We start from the raw sequence: 13,386 nt of genomic DNA on the forward strand, positions 1-13,386 counted from the left end.
GTGGTCGTAGTGCTCATGCCATTCGACCAATGTTTTACTTCCGATATTAGCAATTGGAAGTCGGTTTTTTTGGTCCGCGTCAAAATTGGAACCAACACTTGTGGTACAAAATACACTTCTTGTCATCTAGAGCGTGAATGATACGAGTTTTGTATGAAAAACCAAAGTTACCCGTATCATCTAGTTTATTTTCAAAGTATTCATACCTGTTGATATGAATGGTGCCAGAAATAACTGGCCTGACCTAGATATGGCAGAAGTTGCTTTAGAAATGCCACTATCTATGCAGGATATATTTTGAGTTTGAAGACGCCACGTTGTTTAGTGTGAAAATATTGGGTAGCGGAATTTGAACGAGGCCATACGACCTGCGAATACCAGCATCGCAATGGTCGACCAAATGAGGTAACGACTCCAGAAATGTTGAAGAAAATCCACAAAGCGATCCTGGGTGATCGTCGACGGAAAGTGCGCGGGCTAGCAGATATAAGAGAGCTGTGCGCAAGATAGGTGGCGCGTTCGCTCACAATGGAACAAAACCAACGTCGTGAAATTGTTTCCATGAGAGTTTGGCAATTTTCCGCCGAAATAAAGCCGTTTTATAACCATGGATGAAACGTGAGTCCATCACTTCATGCTCGAAACAAAATAATAATCAAAACAATGGACTGAAAAGAGAGAACCGGCTCCAAAGAAGTCAAAGATTGTTCCATCTGCAGGCAAGGGGTCGTGGCGTTGATTTTTTGGGATCCGCGTGGGATAATTTTCTTAACTAACATGAAAAAAGAAAAACTATCAATGGCGAGTATTATGCGAACTTATTGCAACGTTTGAGCAAAGAAATTAAGCAACAACGGCCGAATTTGGTTAAGAATGTGTTGTTTGGCCAAAATTGACTAATTAAAGTTTGAATTGCTACGTCATGCACCATATTCAGCAGATTTAGCTTCCTCGGATTATTTTCTCTTCCCAGACTTGCAAAAAATGGCTCGGTGGTTAAAGATTTTCCAAGAATGAAGAGGTGATGTTGATGTTAATGGCTATTTCAAAATTTTTGTTTCCTTTGTTAGACTAGGTACTTCTGGGACCTTCCTCGTATGCTGTTAATCAATTGTTTGCCACGTTTTCATATCTTTAGCTATCATCCAACGTTGGAAGATGAATGTTTGCGCAAACGTTGGAACAATCGTGTAGCACCGGCTTAAAGTATGTTTAGGGATACATTATTATGACTGTGACTTTCGCGAACGGTCTTGAGCTATCATTACTCACCCATAAGTCGAACGTAGCAAATTTTAAAACGGTTTCTCTCCGCATTTACAAAAAAAAATAAGACTATAGTATTATTCTATAAACGCGATATGAATCGAAAAAAGATTTATCCAAGTTGTGTATCGCGATAAGCATAAAACTTGTCACGACCTCTGTCGTTGTGTTTTTCGTTTTTCTTTTCGATTTGTATTTAATATTCTTTGGTGTAGATATTAGTAACGACTTGAATAGCAAAAATCAACCCCTTTTCTTTGAAAACAAAGAGAAAATTTCTGTGGGAACAGGTTTTTTGATACGAGGATTTCGAAAAAAAAAATAATTATAAGCGGAAAATTGAAGATAATTCATAAAAATTGGATTTTTTAGAAAACTATATATTTTATCCAACAGAAAGGTTTCTTTTGAAATATTTCATCAGAAATCCAGTAATTTGGATAAAAAGTTGACATGCTTCTATAAAAAATTCTATTTCTCCAAAGCTATTGGAGATATCGTTTTATTTTTGACCGTTAAGGGGGGTTTTTCGATACGAGGAGCTCAAAAAATATATCAGATTCTTGGAAAATGTATTAAAATTCACAAAAAAAGGATTTTCCGGAAAACTATAAATTTGATCCAAAAACTCCAAGTATTTCTTGATTTTTTGTAGAAAAATACATAATACCCCTTTGTTTTTCGCCTATTTCGCTATAAAAGTGTATTTTTCAATAATTTGTCAAAAAATCCAGAAATTAAATAAAAATTGACATGCTTGAATAAAAAATTCTATATCTCCGAAAAAATTCGAGATATCGTAATATTTTTGACATGAATGCATGTAACTCTATACATTGAATTCTTTCATTTTCAAATTTGTGAGATTTATACAGGGTTAAACTTTTTCTAGGTCAATTAATATTTCATATGTCACTTACTGGTGGAGCTGTTATGCAACACATTATACATTACAAAATGACGTTAATTTGAAAAGAAAAATATTTATTTCATTGTTTATTAGTATACCTTTTGAAAATTATGATGATACGCTTGCGTTAATTGACACCCGACATGTGCACTGTAGAATTAATTAAAAAGAAACACGGCTCGCCGTACTGACAACAGGACAGGCTCTAATATTTAGATAAATTCACATTAAATTATATATTTTTTTTAACATAATAATGTATGTATTTATATTGATAAAGACTTGAAGAAAAGTCGAAACATCAATTTAATTTATCTTTCAAAAATTATTAGAAAAACAAATTTTGAAACAGAAGATGTTTAAAATAAAGATTGGGCTAAATACAATCCTGTACGTATTAATAAACAGTAAGACACGAATTCGTAAACAATGCTGTCATTTAGTGCATGTGTTATTTAAAAAAAAATAGGTACTTTATTCACCCTAATTTATCGTATTGCTTTGTATATACGAGGGTTGCTTAAAAAGTTACCGATGTTTATTTGAAAAATTTAATATTGGGACACATATTTGACAGATTCTCTCCAGTATTTTAGCTATTTTTGACGCTATTTGCTAGCCGGGGTACTGCGTTTGCTCAGTTAGGACCCCAAGCGTAATCAAATGCAGATTTTTAAGGAATTATTGTCAAGATTTATAAGAAATAAGATGGGAAATGTTGATTATCTCTTGGAAAGTCATCAATAAAAGTTGGTAGTGGTATTTTTTTGTTAATTCACTAAAAAAACATACTTTTCGATTTTTTAGATAAAATAATTTGGAGATTGCGATATTATACTTACAACATACTGTTTTATGAGTTTTTTCAACAGAAATTTGTGAGTTATATTAGCACAATATTAAAACAGAAATTTTGAGCTGAAAAAACTGCAAAACAAAACAGTGATGGCCTCGTTTTGAAATGTACAAAACCATTATTATACATACGAGCTATCTAGCGCCATCTCTTGATCAGATGTGAATCTATTATTGTTGCTAGCCCCACGTGACACGACAACTTCAACATTTTGACGATTCACGATCCTTCCAGCAAGTTCAGTTTGACAGTTGTACGAGGATTGTCACAAAAGTACCTGGCCCAACAAAGAAAATACAAAAATTTTGAAAATATATATTTATTTATCAACGTAATCTCCTTTTAGTTCCATACATAGCTAAATCTGTATGAGGTAGCAATTTAAACTTTAATTTATTAATTTTGGCCATTAATATAATGATGTGTGAGCTGGTACATTGTCTTGATGAAACAACATTTTTTTCTTAATCAAATCCGGCCATTTTGCTTCATTTTTTCGCTAAAATGATGCAATAAGTTCGCATAACAGTCAATAGTCAATAAAAATTATCCCACGCGGATCCCAAAAAACCGACGCCATGACCTTGCCTGCAGATAGAACGGTTTTGACTTCTTTGGAGTCCATTCTCCCTTTTCAATCCATTGTTTTGATAGATCTTTTGTTTTGGATGTAGAGTGATGGATCCACGTTCCATTCATGGTTATGAAACGGCGCCAAACTTCGGAACATTGCCAAAAACTCGATGGAAATATCTTCACGACGTTGTTTTAGTTCCATTGTGAGCAAACCAATATTTTATTATTGATTACGAGAAAGCAGACTCACTCAGTGTAGAATCTAGTTCAGCTTTTATATTGGTTGGACTAATGCCTTTCAAATAAAAGTATTGTACAAAGGGTCCAAAAAAAGTATCGGGTATTTGTTTTCGCGCCACATTCGAAACGGAGCGGGGAGGGGTTCGTGGCGTCCGCCATTTTGTGGAGTTTTAGTCACGATGGAACAGTACTCGGGGACACATCACGCATTTTGCGTACGATCCTATTATCGAAACGGTGATTCAATAGTGACTGCTCAACGTCTGTATCGTGCGGAATATCGTACGAGCCACGCGCCAAGTGACGGTAGCATTAGGAAATGGATCAGGTTGTTCGAGAATACAGGTGCGACGGTTAAAATTCAAAACTCTGGTCGCCCTCGATCAGTTCGCGATGAAGAAACAATCTTTATCCATCCGAAAGCGAAGCCAAGCGTTAAACATCAAAAAATCGTCTTGATATTCGATTTTAAAGGAAGATATGCATTTAAAAGCCTATAAAATTCAATTGGTTCAAGAATTGAAATGATGCAGCGATTTAACAACTTCGAAAACATACTGTTCAGCGACGAAGCAAATTTTCACCTGAATGGTCATGTTAATAAGCAGAATTGTCGGTTCTGGGCAGTCAAGAATCCGAAACGAAAGCATGAACGACCCCTGCACAGCCCAAAGGTCGTTGTTTGGGCCGCTATGTCTGCTCAAGGAATTATTGGTCCTTATTTTCATGAAGATCAACGAGGACGAGCAATCGATGTGAATAGTGACCGTTACTGCGATACGTTGCGAAATTTTTGGGTCCCAGCGTTGCAGGAGTTTGCAGGTTTCAATTCAAGAACGTGGTTCCAGCAAGAAGGGGCCACGTGCCATACTTGGAGTGACTCGATGGAAGTTGTGAATGGATTATTCCCTAATAAAGTCATTTCGCGAAGGGGTAATATCAACTGGCCTCTCAGAAGCCCCGACCTTAGCCCGCTTATCTATTTTGTATGGGGATACCTTAAAAGTAAGGTTTATCAAAATAATCCAACGAACCTAACCCAATTGAAGGAAAACATCAGGTCAGAAATGGCAGCAATATCAAGAGCTTTGTGTCGACGTGTTATCGCCAATCTTCGTTCCCGTTTAGAAGAGTGCCAGCAACGTAACGGTCATCATTTCGATAACATCATCTTTTCCAAATAATTTTCCAATTCATATGGTATCAAAAAACAATAAAAGTTTTTATTGCTTATAAATATTTTTTGTTTACTTGAACTTACAAATACCCGATACCCTTTCTGGACACCTTGAGCACATGACTACGACGATTATGGTACGGTGGTATTTCTCAAGCAACTTCCACTATCTCTAGGTCAGGCCAGGTACTTCTGGGACCATCCTCGTAGCCTAGAAGAATCAAACTTGTTCCAACAATTTATTATTGTTTCGATAATATGAAAAATATTGTAAAATACTAGTGTGTACATACGAGGGTTGAACCAAAGTAAGGTTTTTTATTAGGTACTATTTCGAGAAAAAGTGCCATGTTACATCCGACAACTCTGTGGTTTTTCCCACTTTTTCTTCATCCCCCGTACACCTCTTCCATAAGTTAATAGAAAAATATAAAGAAAATATATTTGAAAGAGAAATGGGCAATAAAAAATAATTATCTATGGTGTCTAGGAGCCTTGAAAATCGGGAGTAAGACGGGATAAACCGCGAGCGCGACAGGAATTTTCTAATAAACCCGGAATTTTCAGTTATTTTGATTGAGCCAACCAGGCGTAGCAAGTTGGTGTTGGTACCTGGGCAAAGATAAATTTTTCTACAGTTTTGTTTCTAAAGTCTCCCGCCATATTTTAGGAATGAATTGAGAGCAATTATTAAACACTGCGAATGTTTTGTGATTTGCTTTGACGAAAGCTTGAAGACACAAAAAGAACATCTACGTTAGGTATTGGGATAACGGCAGGAATCGGGGTTATCATCGGTACTTTTCTACTGTGTTCTTACTGTCGATTTGATGACAAGTCTAAGGCCCATTTCGTACCAAGTCAGGTTAGGTTAGGTTAGGTCCATTGGCGTCCAGTCAACTCGGACGCTTTTGAATTGGATTATATGGCGTGATTATCACAAAAATATATAATACTCTCTAAGAGGAATGCCTACTTAAGATGTAGCGTAGCACAAAATTTGCTGGAAATTGGAAAAAAACTGGAGAAACAAAGAGAAAAACTAGAAACAAAAAAAGGAAGAAATCCTTGAAAACTATCAATAATTCATTAATTTTGGACGAAATGTGGTCATACTTTCTTAGCTTAAAAATAAATCTACTTTGTTTATATTTCAACACTTCATATCTCAAAATTAATAGGATCCGTGTTCATAAAATCTTGTTTTTGTCCCATGAATACGTCATTCTATCGATTTGTCTGTCTATCCCGTTCATCCCGCAGATTTTAACAGTCATAAATTCGTTGCTTGTGCTAAAATAACTAGCCATTACTTAGGGTACTTGCGTGGTTTGAGAAAAAAATACTTTCCGATGGTTTAGATACAACTTTTATTATATTTATTTCTAATTCTTTGATCAATATTTATAGAGAAAAAAATTATTGAAAATTCGAAAATTTTGTAGGTAGTTTAAAGATTTCAGGTATTCAAAAATATTATTAAACATTGATTTATCACAAGATTTGCCGCAAAATGGGGAAAAAACTCTCAAGGAGTCTCAAACACACTTTGGAGCAGTGAAGCAAGAATTATTTAAATTAAAAAAAAATAACTTAATTGATAAAAGTGTAAATGATTTGAGAAAAAATAGTTTTGGATAGTTTCTTAGAATAGATTCTTTGATCAATATTAATAGAGATAAAAATTATTGAAAATTCAAAAATTTTGTAGTAGGTAGTTTAAAGATTTCAGTAAGGTTGCCATATTGCGTGACGTCATAAGTATAAAATAAACACTGAACATATGATGCAAAGTAAATCCGACAATAATCTCGGTTATTCTAAAATATTATTAAACTTTGATTAATCTAAAAAATGGTATTTAAATCGTGTTTTGTGCCAGGATATAAAAATACCACGTCTAAAACACCTCAAAGTTTTATAATGCCAAGAAATACAAAAAAATGGTTTGAAAGTGTTTTTTGACGATCCTGCGGTATGTTTTTGTTACCAGGATCATTTCAATGTAAGTTAGATTCAAATTCAACTTATTCCGATATTTTACAGTAATTAAGTTTATTATATTTTTAATTTTTAACGTGATTATGTAATAATGTAAGAGCTTAACCTATAAAAGATTAATTCACTTATATATAGAAAATATTTCATTTATACGTAACTAATGAATAAAAACAGTATTATAACAGTACACCGCTACGTTGCCGCCAACGATAACCTCGTGATCATCAAGCAGACAACTGCTCAATATTTCTATCAAACCAATGATAATCGTTTTCTTATGTAGTTAAAAATTTGAAATTTTCAATATTTAGATATTTTTTCACTTTTGATTAAATACTTTACTTTCCGATATTATCTCATATCAAAAATTTATAAAATAAACAAAAAAAATATCTTTTTGAAAAACTATTTCTTGTATTTCTGACCTTACTATTGGCCAAAAATCAGAAATTCTGTATATCGCTACGTGGATGAATGTTCAGTTTGTTGTAAAAACTAAAATTTACCTAAGGCAGGTGTTATGGGTCATTATAAGGATATTAACTAATATTCATAATCATAAAAGTGTATTGAATTCACGACATTTCAACCGAGAAAATGTGAAAACAAACCTTGAGAAACCGAAAGAAAGGCGCGAATTTGATTTCCAATTTTTACTAGATACTCTGTTATCGAACAAAACCTTTGTGCGGACGAATATGAATATAATTACATTTTTTTTATTAGAACAATCGAATTGACGTAAATTTAAATGAATTTTTGTGTATTTAAATATTGGCGAGATACATCGACTCCAATAAGTACATTATGAAGAAGTATTTCAAACTTGTAAGAGTTAATAAAAACCAATTTGGTATCGAGAAATTCGTAAAACGACCTGCTTAATTATACTATTTATGAACGGTAACTTTAAATTATTTCATATGGAGGCCTTAAATGACTAAAGAACGTGCTCGTGATAATTCTTCTGGTGACGATATGAACGTATAAATAAAAGTGATAAAAATTGTTGTCCAGTAGCGTATCAAACACAAATACTATGGACATTTATTTTTGGTTTGAATTAATAAAAATAGAAGTCAAAAATTGACATGTTTGTATAAAAACTCATATATCTGCAAAACCATTTGAGATATCGTTTTATTGTTGGCACGAATCAATTGAGAAAACATGTGTCTAAGTGTCTGTATATATTAGATCCTATCAATTTCATATTTTTAAGAAATATACAGGGTGAAAGTTGGAGTAAATTTGTTTTTGAAAAACAATCACTATATAAATTCATAGTATCTACAATTGAGGAATGGCAACGTTGTAAAACAAAAAAATCAGGAGAGGAACGTTGATAGTTTCATAAAAAATATACGACAATCGTCACGTGATCATAGAAACCGAGTTATATGATATAAAGCTTGAAATTATATAACAAAATTTCAGATTTCAAAGGGAATCCCACTTTTTTTTGAAAATAACAGAAAATTTTGATAAATTTTTGTAAAGAGGAGTTTTTCGATACGAGGAGCTCCAAAAATACCTCAGTTGCTTGAAAAAAAAATTACTATTCGCAGAAAATTTAGGAAAATTTATGAAAATAGGATTTTCCAGAAAACTATACTTTTTATCTAGAAACTAACATGATTTTTGGATTTTTGGACAAAAATACATAAAATTCCATTATTTTTTGCTATAAAGGTACTTTTTAAAATATTTGTCAAAAATCCAGTAATTTAAAAAAAATTTCACATGCTTGTATAAAAAATTCTATATCTGCGAAGCCATTTGAGATATCGTTTCATTTTTGGCACGAAGTAAATCAGAAAACATGTGTCTAAGTACCTGTATATATTAGATCCTTTCAGTCCCTTATTTCTGTGAAATATACAGGGTTCAAGTTGAAAACAAATTGTTTGTGACGAAAAACACTGTATAAATTTAGTATCCACTGATGTGGAATGGCAACGTTGTAATAGAAAAAAAAATTGGAATAGAAACGTTAATACTATCATGAAAAAACGCAGCAGTTTTTCTTGATTATACAAAGCGAGATATAAAAGTTATAGAACCAAATTTCAGATTTCAAAGGGGACTCATTTTCTCTGCTAATACAAACAAAATTTTGATTCAGATTCTGGTAAATTGGATTTTTCGGAAAACTATAAATTTGATTCAGACATTTTGATTTTTTTTATCCAACTTTGAGAATATTACACATACAAAATAATGGCTTCCTATGTCACTAGATTTATCAGAAAATGATTTTTATTTTAAATCAGAAAATTTAAAACAAAATGGCTTGAAAATAGTTAAAACTTTTATTAAATTGACTGTAAAATATTTTCAATTCAAATACGTGGGAGATATGAAAAATGTTTTAATACTTAATTTCCAATTATTCAAAATATTTTGTAGCAAAAATTTAATACAATAATTACATCATACCCCGTATATATAAATAAAGAAATAACTCACCAATATTCTCATCGAATATCTATTTAACCATATTCGCTTATCTCTTCTTCTTGTTGGAATTAAAAACTTCGTAAACCGAACGAACTCGCGTATTGTCGCGCCAAAGTTGTTTTCCTACCAAAGGTTACGACAGAACTGAATCTAGTGGAAGACATTAAACTCTCGTAGTAGTGGAGGAGGCCTAGTCGCATTGTCCTACTATATAGCACTTGGCCCAATCAGATTGACGCCAGAAATCTACGTACATTTTTTAAACGGTACCGATTTCGAAGTAGATGACATGATCCTAATTAAATAGGAAATCTAATTATTTCTATTTTTAACGTGATTTGGACAAAATTTATAATGAAAATAGAATTTTTTTCACTTCAAGATATGAAGAGAGCGGAGACAAATTTCACCAGAGGGTTAAATCAATTATTCGAAAACATTTTACGTGAATAACGAACGTCATCTGAAACATAGAGAACATGCAAATAATTGTAGAACTGCATTTTAAACGTCTCCTTAGTATTTGCTCTTAAAAAGCATGTTTATTGTAACTTTGATGCTATTTATATAAGACAGACATCACAGAATTTAAAAAATAGATTAGAAAACATGGAAACAATAAAATTGTTGCAACTTTGAAATAACACATATCATTTGTAGATATGTATTGAAAATATTTGATATAGAAGCATTTAAAAAAAATAGATAGTTATTTGGGATCATTTATGACATAAAAATGATAAGTAACTTGAAAATTGGAAGAAAAAAATCAAAAATCTTTGTACGGTTACAACAAAGTATGTTTAGATATTCACATGGTAGATGACCTATAATTTCATACACTGCATTTGACAATATCAGATATTATAATGAAAACCAAAATTAAGACGAAACGTCATATATTTAAAAAATAATCTCTTAATTTATTTTTTTCTTGATAAATTCTTGATTTAGATCTATTTTTATATAAAATAAGTTAACACTGATGGAGATTAACTTTTTTGACATATTTCGGTCTTAATGAAAATATGACTTTTTCTCGCACATCCATTAAATCGTTTTTCAAACATTTGACTTGTTGGAACACACCCCAAACTTGATTTTAAATATTTGACTTGTTTGCACACATCCAGAGCTCGTTTATTGAGAATTCATCCAACTTTTTTACTTCTTAGACCTTTTTATATGTTTTTCTTGATACATTTTTTTGATTTTAGGTCTATTTTTAATGAAAATGAATTTCGAGATAAGTTTCGACCTATTTCGGTAATTATCGAATTAGGACTTGTTGGTCACATTCACTAAATTATTTGCCAAGCATTTGACTTGTGTAGACACATTCAGGCCTCATTTATTAATAATTTCTTCAACTTTTTACTTTTTGGACTTTTTTTATGTTTTTCTTGAGAAATCTCTTTGATTTTAGAGCTCTTTTGATAGAAATATAATTTCGAAAAAAAATTCGACCTTTTTTGGTATTTATCAAATTATGACCTATGACACATCCCAAATTTGATTTTAAGTATTTTACTTGTTTGCACACATCCAGGGCTCTTTTATTTGGAATTTCTTTAACTTTTTACTTCTTAGACTACTACTTCTTTTACTACTTTGTATTTGTTTTTTCTTGATAAATGCTTTCGATTTTAGGTCTATTTTAATAGAAAATTAATTTCGAAAGAAGTTTCGACCTATTTCGGTATTTATCAAATTATCACTTGTTGGCACACATCCATTAAATCGTTTTTTTGACATTTGACCTATTGGACCACATCCCAAAGTTAATTTTAAGTGTGTTACTTGTTTGCACACATCCCAAAGTTGATTTTAAGTGTGTGACTGTTTGCATACATCCCAAACTTGATTTTAATTGTGTGACTTGTTTGCATACATCCCAAACTTGACTTTTTAACTATTTTATTTGTTAGCACACATCTAGAGTTCATTACTCAAGAATTTCGACCCATTTCGGTATTTATCAAATTATTACTTGTTGGCACACATCCATTTAATCGGTTTTCAAACATTTAACTTATTTGCATACATCCCAAACTTAATTTTAAGTGTGTTACTTGTTTGCACATATCCCAAACTAGATTTTAATTGTCTGACTTGTTGGTATACATCCCAAACTTGATTTTAATTGTGTGACTTGTTTGCATACATCCCAAACTTGACTTTTTAACTATTTTATTGGTTTACACACATCTAGAGTTCATTAATCAAGAATTTCGATCCATTTCGGTATTTATCAAATTATTACTTGTTGGCACACATCCATTTAATCGGTTTTCAAGCATTTAACTTATTTGCACACATCCCATACTTAATTTTAAGTGTGTTACTTGTTTGCATACATCCCAAATATGATTTGAGGTATTTTACTTGTTTGGACTAATCTACGACTCATTTATGAAGAATGTCTAACTTTTCACTTCATAAAAATTTTCATATATTTTTGTTGATCAATGAAAAGGTCTAAGAAGTAAGATTTTGAAGACAATCAGTTTTTATTGCACTTCTCACGTGTGGCAACGCCGTGATTCTAGTTTGAATAATTATTGAACCTCTACACAGGAGTTACGAAACTTAATTTTTATCATTCCACTAATATTTAACGACTGTATTGACATGAAAAAAAAATTTTTAAATTTTAATTTTTTTCAATTTTATTTTTTTGTTATTTTTACTCTTGATATTCTCGTCTATTCAATTAAAATACCGGCGTTTCTGTTGCACGAGCTCATAATTCCAACAATTCCTCGAGACTATAAACAAGTAAATGTTCGTTTCCTGGTTATCTTCTTCTTCTTCTTCTCACGACATTTTGATTTCCTTCGGTGGATTCCGCACGACACTTTTTACGGTTACTTTACACCTTTTACCACATGGTACAAAAATGGATGATTGTATAGAACGTCCGCGGATAAATATTGAAAAAAAATGAAGTTGGTTAGTACAGGGTGTCCCTAAAAACGTGATTTTTTTGTTCCACGTGGTCTGATGATATTTTTCTTTTCTAATTTAAAAACAGGATAATTGTATAGATAATTTATATTTATATAATTAGAAAAGTTTATCGTTTTTAATATATATTTTATTTTTAAATCCGAATTAGTATATTTAATAGAGGTCCATCCTGTATATCTAATTGATTATGATCATCTGTTTTCAAAACAGTTTTTTAATCATAATTCTTATACGAAATATTTCGTTCAAATTCGTTAATACAAATACATTTGAGAACCACCTCGTATATCTGACAAACAATCCACATAAATCAGCTTTAAAGCTAGCGGTTCACCTATGATACCTTAGACTTTATGGTTTTCTATAGATAATTAACCATTAAATACCTCGGTTTCTTCCATGTACGTTTAAATTTTTCTATAAAGACGGCACCCAATAGGAAGTTATTTCACATAATCCATATTGAAATGGTTGTTTCTAGTTGCTCCATCTTTCGGTAACACATGTACGTATACACAAAATAAAACAACGAAGCTTACGTCATGCAAATGCGAGTTATACTTTTACAACGTTGCCAGATTTTGAAATCGATATGCGAACTGCGGAAATTTATAATAATAAAAATATTTTGCTCTCAATTTCAATTTAAATTAATATTTATTATATACGAAAAATAGTTTTTTTAAATATGTTTATGATAAAAAATTTTCAAAATTGTTATTAAAAAATTCAGTGACGTACTAATTTTAGGGGATATAAAAAACTAGGTTACACATTTTTGAAATATTATGTGGTAATATAGTTTAAAGGTTACTGTAATTAAAAAATGGCGGTTCAAATATGACAATAGACTAATAAAAAATTTTCCTTAATGTATCATTCCATATCGTACATATATACATTAGAAATAACGGTTGTATTTTGAGAAAA

The 13,386-nt window shown here is 31.6% G+C and overlaps 2 protein-coding genes across 4 annotated transcripts in view; one reads left to right on the forward strand and one right to left on the reverse strand.

Moving 5' to 3' along the window:
- The window catches only part of LOC130901383 (protein N-terminal asparagine amidohydrolase), a 30,291-nt gene extending 20,621 nt beyond the window's left edge, over window positions 1-9,670 (reverse strand). Inside the window, exon 1 of the mRNA XM_057812762.1 lies at window positions 9,496-9,670. The gene's annotated coding sequence lies outside the window, so the exon portion shown is untranslated. The remainder of the gene's footprint in view (window positions 1-9,495) is intronic.
- The window catches only part of LOC130901381 (glycerol kinase-like), an 83,408-nt gene that overhangs the window by 51,177 nt on the left and 18,845 nt on the right, over window positions 1-13,386 (forward strand). The gene's annotated exons all lie outside the window — the stretch shown is intronic.

This window comes from Diorhabda carinulata, chromosome X, assembly GCF_026250575.1.
Source record: "Diorhabda carinulata isolate Delta chromosome X, icDioCari1.1, whole genome shotgun sequence".
In the NCBI taxonomy this organism is placed as follows: domain Eukaryota; kingdom Metazoa; phylum Arthropoda; class Insecta; order Coleoptera; family Chrysomelidae; genus Diorhabda; species Diorhabda carinulata.